The following is a 12,839-nucleotide window of genomic DNA, read 5'->3' on the forward strand; positions in this document are numbered from 1 at the left end:
TAGAGGAACTTTAACAAATTTCCAGGACCCAGGAAGATAGCTTACAGGACAGAATGCATGCTTTGCATGTTGGAGACTCAGGTTTGATCCCTGCTACCTCAAGCACTTCTGGGAGGAACCCTTGAACACCACTGGATGACAGGATGAAATTCCTTCTACCACCACCACCCATGTTCCTGTTCCCTCCCCGCCCCCCCCCCCCCCCCCAAGGCATTTGTCAGCCAGCCCAGCCTAGCCGGGTTGATTCCTCCGCCCCTCTCAGAGAGCCCGGCAAACTACCAAGAGCCAGGCAAAGCCTGGCAAGCCACCCGTGATGTATTCAATATGCCAAAACACAGTAACAGCAAGTCTCAAAAAAATGAAGACATTACTGGGCCCATTAGAGCAAATGGATGACGATGGGAGGACAGTGTTTGTATTTGTGTTTTCCCCTAGTGGAAAAAAAAGATGGCTCAATGTGCTTGCCTGAGTTCAAAACCCCATGCCATCACATGCACTGAGGTGACAGGACAACCCTCCTCTTTGTGATCACTAGCACGAGGAATCCAGAAAATGACTTAGTGACCCAGCAAGTGTAAGGCTGCAGGTTAAAACTAGTGCTGCCCACAAGGCAATTATGATAATCTGCTGTTAAGAATGGAAGGCCAGCCACAGGCTCTAGGTGAAAAGGAAGCTCAGATAGAGAAGAGAGTACCAAATGAAGGGTGTTGTGAGGGCCCTCCCAGGGTGGGAGAAGCATGCTAAAAGTAGTTGATAGACCAAACATGATTGCCACTCAAAGCCTCTCTTGCAAAACACAGTACCCAAAAGAAGAGAGAGAGAACAAGGGGGAATACCCTGCCACAGAGGCAGGATGGGACTGGGGGGGGGGGGGTTGAGGGTTGGGGGGGGGATGCTGGGACCCGTGGGGATGGATGACGGGCACTGGTGGAGGGATGGGCACTTGATCATTGTATAACTGAAACCCAAGCACAAAATTTGTAAGCCTATAACTGTACCTCATGGTTTTTCACTAATAAAAAAATAAAAAATAAATAAAAATAAATAAAAAATAAAAAGAATTTACAACAAGAAACAATCCAAAAGATGTCTCAGTTGTCTGGAAAGCATCCAGGTCAGATGTAAGGGCCTGAGTGAAATCCTTCTCATCTTGTATGTGCCAAGGTGGTCTTGGTCACTTTATGGCCTCAGGTCACTGGTCACAGTCACGGTCCTCTCCCGTTGTTCATCGATTTGCTTGAGTGGGCCCAGTAAAGTCTCCATCATGAGACTTGTTACTGTGTTTGGTATATTGAATACGTCACGGGTAGTTTGCCAGGCTTCGCGTGCGGGCGAGATACTCTCGGTAGCTTGCTGGGCTCTCCGAGAGGGGCAGAGGAATAGAACCCAGCTCAGCTGGGCCTGCTGCACGCAAGACAAATGCCCTACCGCTGTGCTATCACTCCAGCCCTGGTAAGGGAAAAAAAATTTTTAAGGAATTTCCAGAGCCTAGTCCTTATCATGGATCAACCAATTGTAATTGGTATTTCTAAAAAGTTCCCAGTTGATGTTCTTATGGTCCAGAGTCCACACCTCACGAATCAATGGTCTCTCTGTGACTTTTTGAGTTAATTTTTTTATTGCGGTATTATAGTTTATAATACTATTGAGGTCTTCTATAATTGCAGAGCTACTATGCTATTCTCTCCAATGTTCAAAGATCCCTCTGCCCCTATCTAACAGGTCCCCCTCCTCAGCCCCCTTAGTTTTCTAGAAAATATCTCAGGGTGTTAGTGTTGGGATTGTCAAATCCCTTTCTTTGATGCTTTATTTTATTTTTATTTTTATTAGTGAGACACCATGAGGTACAGTTGTAGACTTACAAATTTTTGTGCTTGGGTTTCAATTATACACTGTCTTTGTTGCTTTATATTCCACATGTGTAGCTCAGTTGAAAATTAAAGATTTTCAATCACCTGGCCAGTAGTTGGAAACCTGTTTGTCTAGCTAGATTCTAGCACTTCTCTCTTCCATTGTCATTAAATACTTCCCAACAATATCTATTACAAAAATCATCTGTTCTCAGTCCAAAGCTATTAATAATGGTTGATTTGGTAACCCTGGTACCTTTTTTCTTTTTAGGGCCACACTTGGCAATGCTCAGTGGTTACTCCTGACTTTGTACCCAGGAATTACTCTTGGTAGTGCGCAGGGATCTGGGATGCCTCCTGCAAGGCAAACACCCTACCCGTTATACTTTTGTTCTGGCTCAATCCTGGCACCTTCTTATTCTCTTGAGCGCCTTTCCTGTAACCCAAGTATTCAGTAGCATTACATCCCTCTCTGTCCAAAGAATTAACAGGAATCATCTAATGTAAAAAAATGTATCTTGTGCTTACGGCTCTGTCTTAAGGTTGGTGCATTAGAGGAGAAAGCTGAAGCGATTGGGAAAGCAGGGTTAATGTAAGAATCATTTAAGCCAGGATCATGGCGGACAGAGCTCGGTGTGCCTCTCAATTTCCAGACAGGGAGAGTGGCTGGTTGTGGAAAGAGAACACAATATGAGTGTTCAAGTCATTGGCTTTGCCCCTCTCATGCCTATGGATGATGTAGGCTAGACCAGGTTATTAAAAGGAGGGCACATTTCTTTTTCCCTCATTAAAATACTGAAAAATACTGAAAAAATTCACTTTTATTCCTTTGAAGTATGCTTGCACCTCAAAGAAGTCTGCTAAAGCAGAGTTCACTTAAATTATTTAAAACTACATAAATTTATAATTAGATAAGGCATTTCTCCTATGCAAAAGTCATCTTAATAACCTTTTAAAATAGCATCTATTCCTAAATCATAAGAATGTAAAATAAAAGAGACTAGAGAGATAGCAAAGTGAGTAGGGCGCTTGCCTAGCAAGAGGCCAACCTGGTTCGATCCTCAGCATCCCATATGGCCCTTCTGCACTGCCAGGACTAATTCCTAAGTGCAGAGTCAGAAGTAATTCCTGAGCATCTCTGGGTGTGCCCTCAAAACAAAAACAAACAAAAAAAGAATGTAAAAAATTTAATTTTTAGAAAGTATACAATACTCATTAGTGTTGTAGTGCATCCCTTCAGTTTAGTTTTGTGGCTATTATAGAAATGCAAAGCTACTTAGTAATTTTTTTCTTTTTGTATCATTTGATTGAGATATGTATAAAGCAGATTAACCACAGAAGGTTCTACTTCCATACTTAAAAGACAATTGCCAAAAAAGTCAACATTTAAATATCTTTTTTAGGGGCCAAGGAGATAGACCAAAGTGCTAGTAAACATGCTTTGCATGTCAAAGACCTGAATTCAGTCCTGGCACCACATGGACCCTGAGCACAGAGCCAGGAGCAGCCTCTGAACACTGCTGAGTGTGGCCCACACACTTCTTGGCCCAACAACAATTATTCCATTGTAGCACCTTCATTTCCAGCTGGGTTTCTCCATGTGCACTGAGGCCACTGTTATTTCCCTGTGTACCAGTGTCTGCTACTGTGTTTAGCCTGAACGGCTCACTATGCCATTCTCTTCAAGAAATTATTGGAATTCTTCCCTTGAAGACTCCAGCAACTGCACCCTCTGCTTTCTCTGAATACCTCCATAGTTACTGCTTCAGTTAACAACTTATTTATTTATTTTTTTTGGCTTTTTGGGTTACACCAGGTGTTACTCAGGATTTCCTCCTGGCTCTGCACTCAGGAATCACCCCTGGCAGTGCTCAAGGTGGTTATATGGGATGCTGGGGATGAAACCCGGGTCTGCCTCATGCAAGGTAAATACCCAACCCACTGCTCTGGCCCCAACAACTTAAATATTTGCCTAGCATTGCATGGGGCATCTTGTAGGCACTTAGGTAACCATCTGTGTATAAAACTGACACACACATGTAATGTATCAACTATGTCTTATTTTTAAAATCTGAGACACTCTGATTTATGATAGATAGGGTTTATATATTCAGTGTTCCAACGTTCCAACCAAAGAATCTTTCCCCCTCCACCATGGTCTCAGTGTTCTCCCTTCAACCCCCTGTTCTGCCTCTACATGGTAACACCAGTTCTGTAGACCAGTTCTCATGTTACATCTTATTTTGAAAATTATATGATATATCGATTCAATTAGAAAATAATTTTGTCGGACGATTACACTTGAATAGATGTGGCTCACTACCGGCAGTTTGTATCTTTGTTGTCTATGCACCAACATCCAGTTATGGTGACAGAGAAACTGAGAAGTTCTACATGGAGCTGGAAAAGTTCTATAAAGAAGATCACACCTTCTACAAGATCATTGTCGGTGATTTTAATGCCAAGATAGGACCAAGAAGATCAGCCGATGAACTCCACATCGGGACCCATGGCCTAGAATGGAATGAACAGGGTGACAGACTTCTGAGGTCATCATGTCAACCAAAACCTTCCATGGTAACTCACAGTTCCAAAAGGCTGAATCTAAACATTGGACATGGGAGTCTCCCGATGGACAGTTCCACAATGAAAGAGACCATATTCAATCGGCGGTTTTGCCTAACCGATGTTGCTGTTGTCCCAAAATTCCAAACGGGATCAGACCACTGCCTTCTCCGTGCAAAATTCTACCTCACAGAACGAGGAGAAAAGAATGCAAGGTTTAAGAAGAGGAATCCCAGAACAACCACCAACTGGGAGCTCTTTGGCTCTGTTGCGGCAACATGGGAAGATGCCGTCATTGACAACATTGATGAGGAATACGATCGAATGATTCAGCACCTCCATGATTGTGCAAGGAATGCCAAGAGAGAGATAACCACAAAAAACCGCCTTTCTTCGAACACTCTTGAACTTATTCGCCAACGTGGCTTGGCACATGCCTCAGGCAACCACAAGTGAACATCCGAACTGGCAAAACAATGCAGAGAAGCCATCAAGGATGACCTCAAAAAACAGGAGAGCAGCAGTACTGGTAGATGTGGCAGAATCTGGGAAAAGCATTCGTAATGTCCGCCTGTCCTTCACCAACTATAAGACCAAGATGACTGCCCTCCGACATCACGATGGATCTATCACATCTTCCAGAAGGGCAATGGAGAAGATTATTCATGACTTCTACTCAGATCTCTTTAATAGCCACATCCACTTGCCCACATACCACATTCCACATGATGGATATGTCATTCCCAATGTTCTCCCTTCCGAAATCCAACATGCCATCTCGTCTGTAAAGAAACAAAGAGCACCTGGCCCAGACAAGATCAGACCTGAACACCTGAAGAACTTACCATCAGTACTCATCAATACACTGGCTCGGCTCTTCACACACTACCTGTCTGAATGCAAGGTTCCATCCCAATGGAAAACCAGCAGGACTGTACTACTATACAAGAAGGGAGACATCCACGACATTTGCAACTATCGCCCAATCTGCCTATTGTCTGTCATCTACAAACTGTTCACTCGAGTCATCCTGAATAGGATTAGCAGAACACTAGATGAAGGACAATCATGTGAACAAGCTGGATTCCGAAAAGGATTCAGTAACATCGACCATATCCACACGATTACTAAGCTCATTGAGGTTTTTCGGGAGTTCAAGATGCCGCTCTGTCTAACGTTCATTGATTTAAAGAAGGCCTTTGATTCTGTTGAGACGGAAGCAGTCATGGAAGCCCTAGCCAATCAGGGCATACAAACTCAATACATCAGGATCCTTCATGAGCTCTATTGCGGATTCACTACCAAGATCTCACCATTCTACAAAGAAGTAATCATCCATATCAAGAGAGGGGTTCGGCAGAGTGATACCATTTCACCAAAACTCTTCAGTGCCACCCTTGAGAACATCATGCGACGACTGGAATGGGAAAGCATGGGAGTGAAGATAGATGGTCGGCAACTACACCACCTCCGCTTTGCTGATGACATTGTTTTAATAACACCAAACATCAGCCAAGTGGCACAAATGCTGAACGACTTTGACCATGAATGTGGAAAGGTCAGACTACAGCTGAATCTTACGAAGACAATGTTTATGAGAAACAGCCTTGTTCCTGACGCTCCATTCACTCTCAATGGAACCACCATCTCCGAATGCAACAGTTATATATACCTAGGTCGAGAAATCAACATGATGAATGACCTGGCATCTGAGTTGCGCAGGAGGAAGAGAGCGACTTGGAATGTCTCCAAGAGCGTTGAAGAAATAACTAAAAGGACAAAGAACCTCCAGCTACGAGCACATCTCTTTGATTCCACTGTTCTTCCTGCATTAACATATGCCTCAGAGACCTGAACCCTACGAAAACAGGATGAGAACGCTATTCGGGTCTCTCAAAGAGGAATTGAAAGAGCTATGCTTGGAATATCACGATTCACTCAAATGAGAGATAGAATCCGGAGTTCTGATCTTCGTCAACGCTCAAGAATCAGGGATGCTGTCTCATTTGCCAAGACATCAAAAATCAGATGGGCTGGACACGTAATGAGGTTTACAGACAACCGCTGGACTAGAGCCATTACTGATTGGATTCCACGGGACATCAAAAGATCACGTGGACGCCCACCTACAAGATGGTCAGACTTCTTCGTCAAGACCCTGAATGATCGGTTTGAGGCTCTGCATGTTCCTAGAACGAACAGATACCATTGGGCTACGCTAGCACGCAACCGAGATAAATGGAGACGTTACTGGCACCTGCTCAAGTAAATCGATGAATAACGGGGATTAAGTGATTAAGTGATTTTGGGGAGGGGGCACATCTAGAAGTGCTCAGGACTTACTCAGGGAATACTGGATGCCAGGGATGGAACTGGGGTCGGGCGTGTGCAAGGCAAGGGAAATTATTTAAAATAATTTGCAAACTTTCCACATGAATATTATTGTCTCAAATATGGCTCTGCAGGCTATAATCTTAGTTCTCTGATAACGATGAATTCTAGAATAGTTAAAGAACCACTGTAGGATTCTCCACTACACACACAAGACTTTAATATAAAAAGCTATATCAAAGTGCCTTTCATATGAAGGTATTTCATAAATATGTGCTTACACATGCTTTGTAAATAACTGGAATGTTCCTGACCCATTTAACATAGCATATGAACTAGTTTCCAGCAGACGGAAATCAATTCCAAAAGAGAAACAGCCTTTGCAGTCTGGTTTCCACTGGCCAAACTTAGTGTGATTGGGTTTTTGTTTGACGCCATTTTCAAAACTACACAGGTTGATGTTGTTCCTTCTTGATCTACTGTCTCCAACTGGGGAATCCTCTCATGTTCCTGCACCCTCTAATTTATAGTTCCTCCCCAGTTGACCAATCTGCTCATAATCAAACGTATTGAAACTAGGCACCCACTTTGATTGTTCCAGATGCACAGTTCTATAAATGCTATCTACTGTCATTATTATCCATCCCCTATTTATTCATCTAAAATTTTTTTTTAGATTTTTTTTTTTGTGGGGTGCACACCTGGCTATGCTCAGGGCTTACACCTGACTTTGCTACTATTAAAATACTGCTAAGAACCTACTTCTTAAATTTTGAGTTATGCCCCCATATGAAAGTCTGTAGCACTGTAGCATGTTCTCCCATTGTTCATCAAGTTGCTCAAGCGGGCCCAGTAACATCTCCATTGTGAGACTTATTGTTACTGTGTTTGGCATATCAAATACGTCACGGGTAGCTTGCCAGGCTTTGCCGTGCGGGGCGAGATACTCTTGGTAGCTTGCTGGGCTCTCTGAGAGGGGCGGAGGAATCAAACTTGGGTCAGCCAGGTCGGCCGCGTGCAAGGCAAACGCTCTACCGATGTGCTATCGTTCCAGCCCCATAAATGAATGTGGGTGTTGTGAAAAATTTGGTAATAGTGAATGAACAATGACCAAATGTTTATTCAGAGAGTCAACCACGTAATGAACCTGAGGTGTTTCTGGCAGTGCTTATCAGGTTATGTTTCTTGGGCAGAAAGGGGTGCAAAAACTCTAAGAGGCAAAAAAAAAAAAATTCTAAGAGGCCCTGATCCAGGAGCTGGGTTCAGAGCACAGCAAGTAGGGCACTTGCCTTGAATGCAGTAAACCTACGCTTGATTCTCAGCATCCCCTGTTTCCTCAAGGCCTGTCTGGAGTGATCCCTGAGCACAGACAGGATGTAGCCCCAAAAGAACAGACAAACAATCTCTGATTCAGAGGCAGGAACCTGCCGTACCAGCCCTTCATACCACAAGCAGATCTCAGAGTTCAGTGTTCTAGCTCTGCACTCGGGGAGCACTGCTGGCAGGCTCCAGGGACCATATGGGATGCCAGGGCTCAAACCTGGGTTAGCCAAGGGGAAGACAAACACCCCACCCACTGTGCTATCGTCCTGGTCCCTCAAGCCTGCCTGCCCTCCTGCCTGCCTTCCTCCCTCCCTCCCTCCTTCCTTTCTTCTTTTTTTCTTCGTCCAGCCCCTAACTCAGTTTTTCTTTCCCATTAAAAAAAGAAACCTGGGGCTGGAGGATGGTACAGTGGGTAGGGTGTTTGCCTTGCACGTGGCTCTGATTCGATTCCCAGCATCCCATATGGTCCCCTGAGCACAGCCAGGAGTAATTCCTGAGTGCAGAGCCAGGAGTAACCCCTGTGGATTGCCAGGTGTGACCCAAAAAGCAAAAAACAAACAAAAATAAAAAAAGAAACCTGAGTTACAATGACTTGTTGTAGGTCAAACACTATTTCAATTCCTATTTCCTCTAAGTCTTACTACAGTGGAAAAAAATAGGCTCAGATAATTTAGTTTCAAAGTTGCAGATCCATTTAAGCAGGAGGCTCCTCCTGGTCTTCCGCTTTGAAGTGCAAGGTTGGTGGCATCTTCTGACCACCAGAGGGCAAAGGCAGACTATGTAATGAGCCAATTTAGCCATCTGAAGAAACCTTTGAGCAGCTGTTTGTAAAGTGTCTGACAAGGCAGATATTGAGGGTGTGGACGTTAGAAACATACAGTGTAGGGCTTGTTCAAACAACTACCTTAGGAATCATTGTGCCTCAAACCCTTTAATCTACACTGGAGAATTTCCCACCCTTTACATAACCACAGGCCGTGTAATTGGTCCTGCTATGCTCTGCAAGCGAGCCAGTGTTGGAGAAGTAACCAGTGATGAACATGTCTATACTTGCGATAACAATAGACTGAACTTGTTTTCTTTGTTTTGGGGCCACATCCAGTGAAACTTGGGGTTACTTTTGGCTCTGCACTCAGGAATTATTCTTGGTGATGAGAGAGGGGGAGTGGGGAGAGAGAGAGAGAGAGAGAGAGAGAGAGAGAGAGAGAGAGAGAGAGAGAGAGAGAGAGAGAATATTCTACTGCTTGTAGGAGGCAAAGGTTTGATCTCTGGCACCGCACGGTCCCATAAGCACCTTCAGGAGCCACCCCCTAACTTAGAGTCAGGAGCAGCCCCCAAATACTGCTGGGTGTGCCCCCCATGGCCCACCATCAAATTAAACTTATCCTGAAAACGCTAAAGAACCAGTTACAAGCTACAGTACTAAATATTCTTACAAGTATCAGTAATCATATATTTTAATAAATAAAATATTAACGTGGTGGCTGGGTTGTAATGGGACCTATCAAGTCATAAGTCCATTAGGCCTGTGACCTAGTTTTGGAGAGAGACATTGAACACTGAAAGCAAGAGTCTCGAGACCGGAAGATGCCTCAAAGGGCCGTGCGCACGCTTCACCTGGGGGAGGCGCTGTTGTACCGCATGGTCCTGTGAGCAGCCCCACCCCCATCCGCGCTGCCCAGTACCGCCGTTCCCGAAAGAAGAAGGTCGAATTTACTCTTTCTAGGTAATGGATTTGGTGTGTGAATTGAAGAGGAAAATTCTAGAATTTCCCAGGATTTGGGCTTGAGCAGTTGGGTCTCACCATGGTTAAGACAGGTTAACAAGGGAGAAATGATGAGTTTGGGGCACATGGGATCCCGACAGAGCTTTCCAACAACCTCAGCGCTGGCAATTTATATAAAGAATGCTATGCTGCTGGTGTTCTAGATCAGGCGGAAACCCAGGGGGTGGCTATGATCACCATTTGAAGGGATAATAACACAGAATGCTCATGATGGGTCCAGGGATCAACGTTTCAGAATCGCGTGTCTGTAAAAGCACGTGTGAAACATTTCTCCAGGAAGAGTCACGCTTGCATCATCAGTCTCCACTGGATCTGAAAATGTAAACTTGAGTAGTGGTGCTGCATGAGAAAAGTGGGGAATCCTCCCACTATTCAAGGCTTCCTGCCCCCTCCCCCACCCCTCCAGGCTGAGCAGGAAATTCTCAAGTACTCAGGAAAAGGTAGTTCTGTGCCCAGGTGTTGCATGCAGATAAGGAGCCTGGGCCTCCAGTCGCCACATCCCAAACAAGCAACAGTAAGTAACAACATGCTTCTGCCCCAAGGGAATGCAGGCGGGTCCCCCACTGTAGGTCCCCCAATATGTACCCCAACCACTAGAAGCGGGGCTGCAGAAAGCTAGGTGGGAACAGGAGCAGGAGCCCCGGAGAGGCCCAGAGGCCCAGCCCTGGGTAGCCAAGGGGAAGGGTGCGGGCAGGGGGCCCCAGGTGACTGTTGGGTGCACCCCGGAACGGGGACGAGGGGGCAGAAGAGATGCACTGAGAAGCACTGAGAACCACCTTCCAGTCAGGAGAACAGGTGGGACGGGGTAGTCTGTGACACCAGCCAGGATCTGCTGGGTGGCAGTGCTGAGCTCTGCATCATTGGAGGTAACCAAGTACTCCAAGGAATGTGCTCGAAGGGATTCTGTGTCAGCAGTGCAGGGTTGAAGGAGATACTATTTAGAAACACTTCCCACCCCAAAGAACCTTTCAGATAAGGTGAGGCTGTTTCACAAGGCCCTAGCTCCACCTGCTAGTTAGGCTGTGCCTCATTCCGTGGGGTGACTATCCAGGATGATGGAACCACAAGGCGCCGGCGTGAACCGTGCAGTTCCTTAACCCTCCACACAGTGTGGGACAGAAGGGGCCACATTCCAGGAGCAGCTTCAAGGTGGGGACAGGGCGGGGAGTACTTTGGCGGTACAGGTCCCTCCTTACACAGCCTTTGCTTCACACCCGGTTCTCTCACTTAGGGTTATCAGGAGCTAGTCTCCGTTTACTGATGGGGAAAATATTTCAAAATTCATTGATCCAAATTCAGAGTAGGGCATGCAAAACCAGGGGCTGAATTTGAGATGTTGGGATTTCCCAAGTATTGGGGTCTCATGTGATGAGAAGGGAAAGGGCCCTAAGGCAAACTGGCTGGTCTCTTCTCTGGGTCCTCTACAAGGTTGATTTGCTGAAAGCAACAAAGTAAAAAGGAGCTGTGTTTTCATATGCACATAGATTGGGTGATCTGGTGGGGGGCCACATCCTGTGGTGCTCAGGGATTACTCCTGGCTCTAAACTCAAGATCACTCCCTGCAGGGGTCAGGGAACCATATGGAAGGAATGCCGGGGACTGAACATGGGCTGCCACGCAGGCAAGGGAAGTGCCCTACCTGTGTACCATCTCTGTGGTCTTAGTTTCCTTATATTTTGTGGCATTCGATAAAAATAAGTTATAGTTGGGGAAAAATAGTAACAATGAAACACACCAAATGTAAAGAGTATTTTAAAAACACACTGGTAACTGGTACGTTTCTCTGAATTGCACTTAGACGTAAATAATTTAGACACAGAGTAATACTTTATTAGTATAACAATTTATTAGCCCACAAATGAAATGCACTTCTAGATCTCAAGTGAAAGGATCTTATGTAATAAACACAATGAACATATCCTTCCAGCAGAAAAGGATCAGCTATTAACCATCTCCCCTTCTGTCTATGCACTGCAATGATCAAACACCCTCATCTCACAATTCTGTGGAATAGCTATCAAGGCACTTACTTTAATTTAAAAATATAAGGGTGGTATAAAACTGGTTCCTAAAAGTTATTAGCCTTGAATAGTTGGAAGCAGAATGAAAATTTGAGTTTATTCACCTGTCACCCCAAAATCATCTTGATTTGTTATAAAATTGCAAAGGAGGGATCCAGGGAGATGGTTCTAGGGGCTGAAGCACATACTTTGTATGTTGGAGACCCTGATTCCATCTATGCACTGAATGATCCCTCAAGAAGCAAATACTGAGTAGGGAGTGGTACTGGGCACCAGAGGACGTGGCTTTCAAACCCGAATTTTGGGCGAGGGGCCATGTTTGGCAGTCCTCAGGAGCCCCTCCTGCTGGGGATTAGGAGGCCATCTATGGTGTGAGGGACTAAATCAGGGTCAACCACATAGAAGGCAAGTGCCTGAACCTCCAGACTATCTTTTGGCCCCTCAAAACCAAAACCTAACTTGAGGGAGTTGGGCCACATCCAGCATTGCTTAGAGCTTACTCCTGGCTCTGGACTCAAGGATAGGGCCTAGTAGAGTTCAGGCACCAGATGTTGTGCTGCAGGGGATCATATTTGGTTATTGGGAATCAAATCCAGTTTGGCTGTGTTCAAGGCAAGCATACTATCTGCTGTACTATCACTCATTTTTTCCTTCTAAATTTTATTTTTATAAAGTTGTTCACAAGAATTCATGACATTTAATTGTACTATCACTCTTAACTACAATAAAAATTTTTCAATTGGAAAAAAATCACAGTGGAAGACAGAAAAAAGCAGAATGTTATACAGATTGATTTGTTGCAATTTTTGAGAAATTATGGCATCAGATCTTAAAGTAATTATTCAGTTATTTGACTTGAAAAGCAAGATATGTTTGATTCCAAGTACTTTCCTATTTTAGGTAAAAGGTAAAGGTAAAGGCCCTCCCGTTGATCGTTGATTTGCTTGAGCGGGCCCAGTAACG

Source organism: Sorex fumeus, unplaced genomic scaffold (assembly GCF_029834395.1).
Source record: "Sorex fumeus unplaced genomic scaffold, SorFum_2.1 ptg000051l, whole genome shotgun sequence".
NCBI classification, from domain to species: Eukaryota; Metazoa; Chordata; class Mammalia; order Eulipotyphla; family Soricidae; genus Sorex; species Sorex fumeus.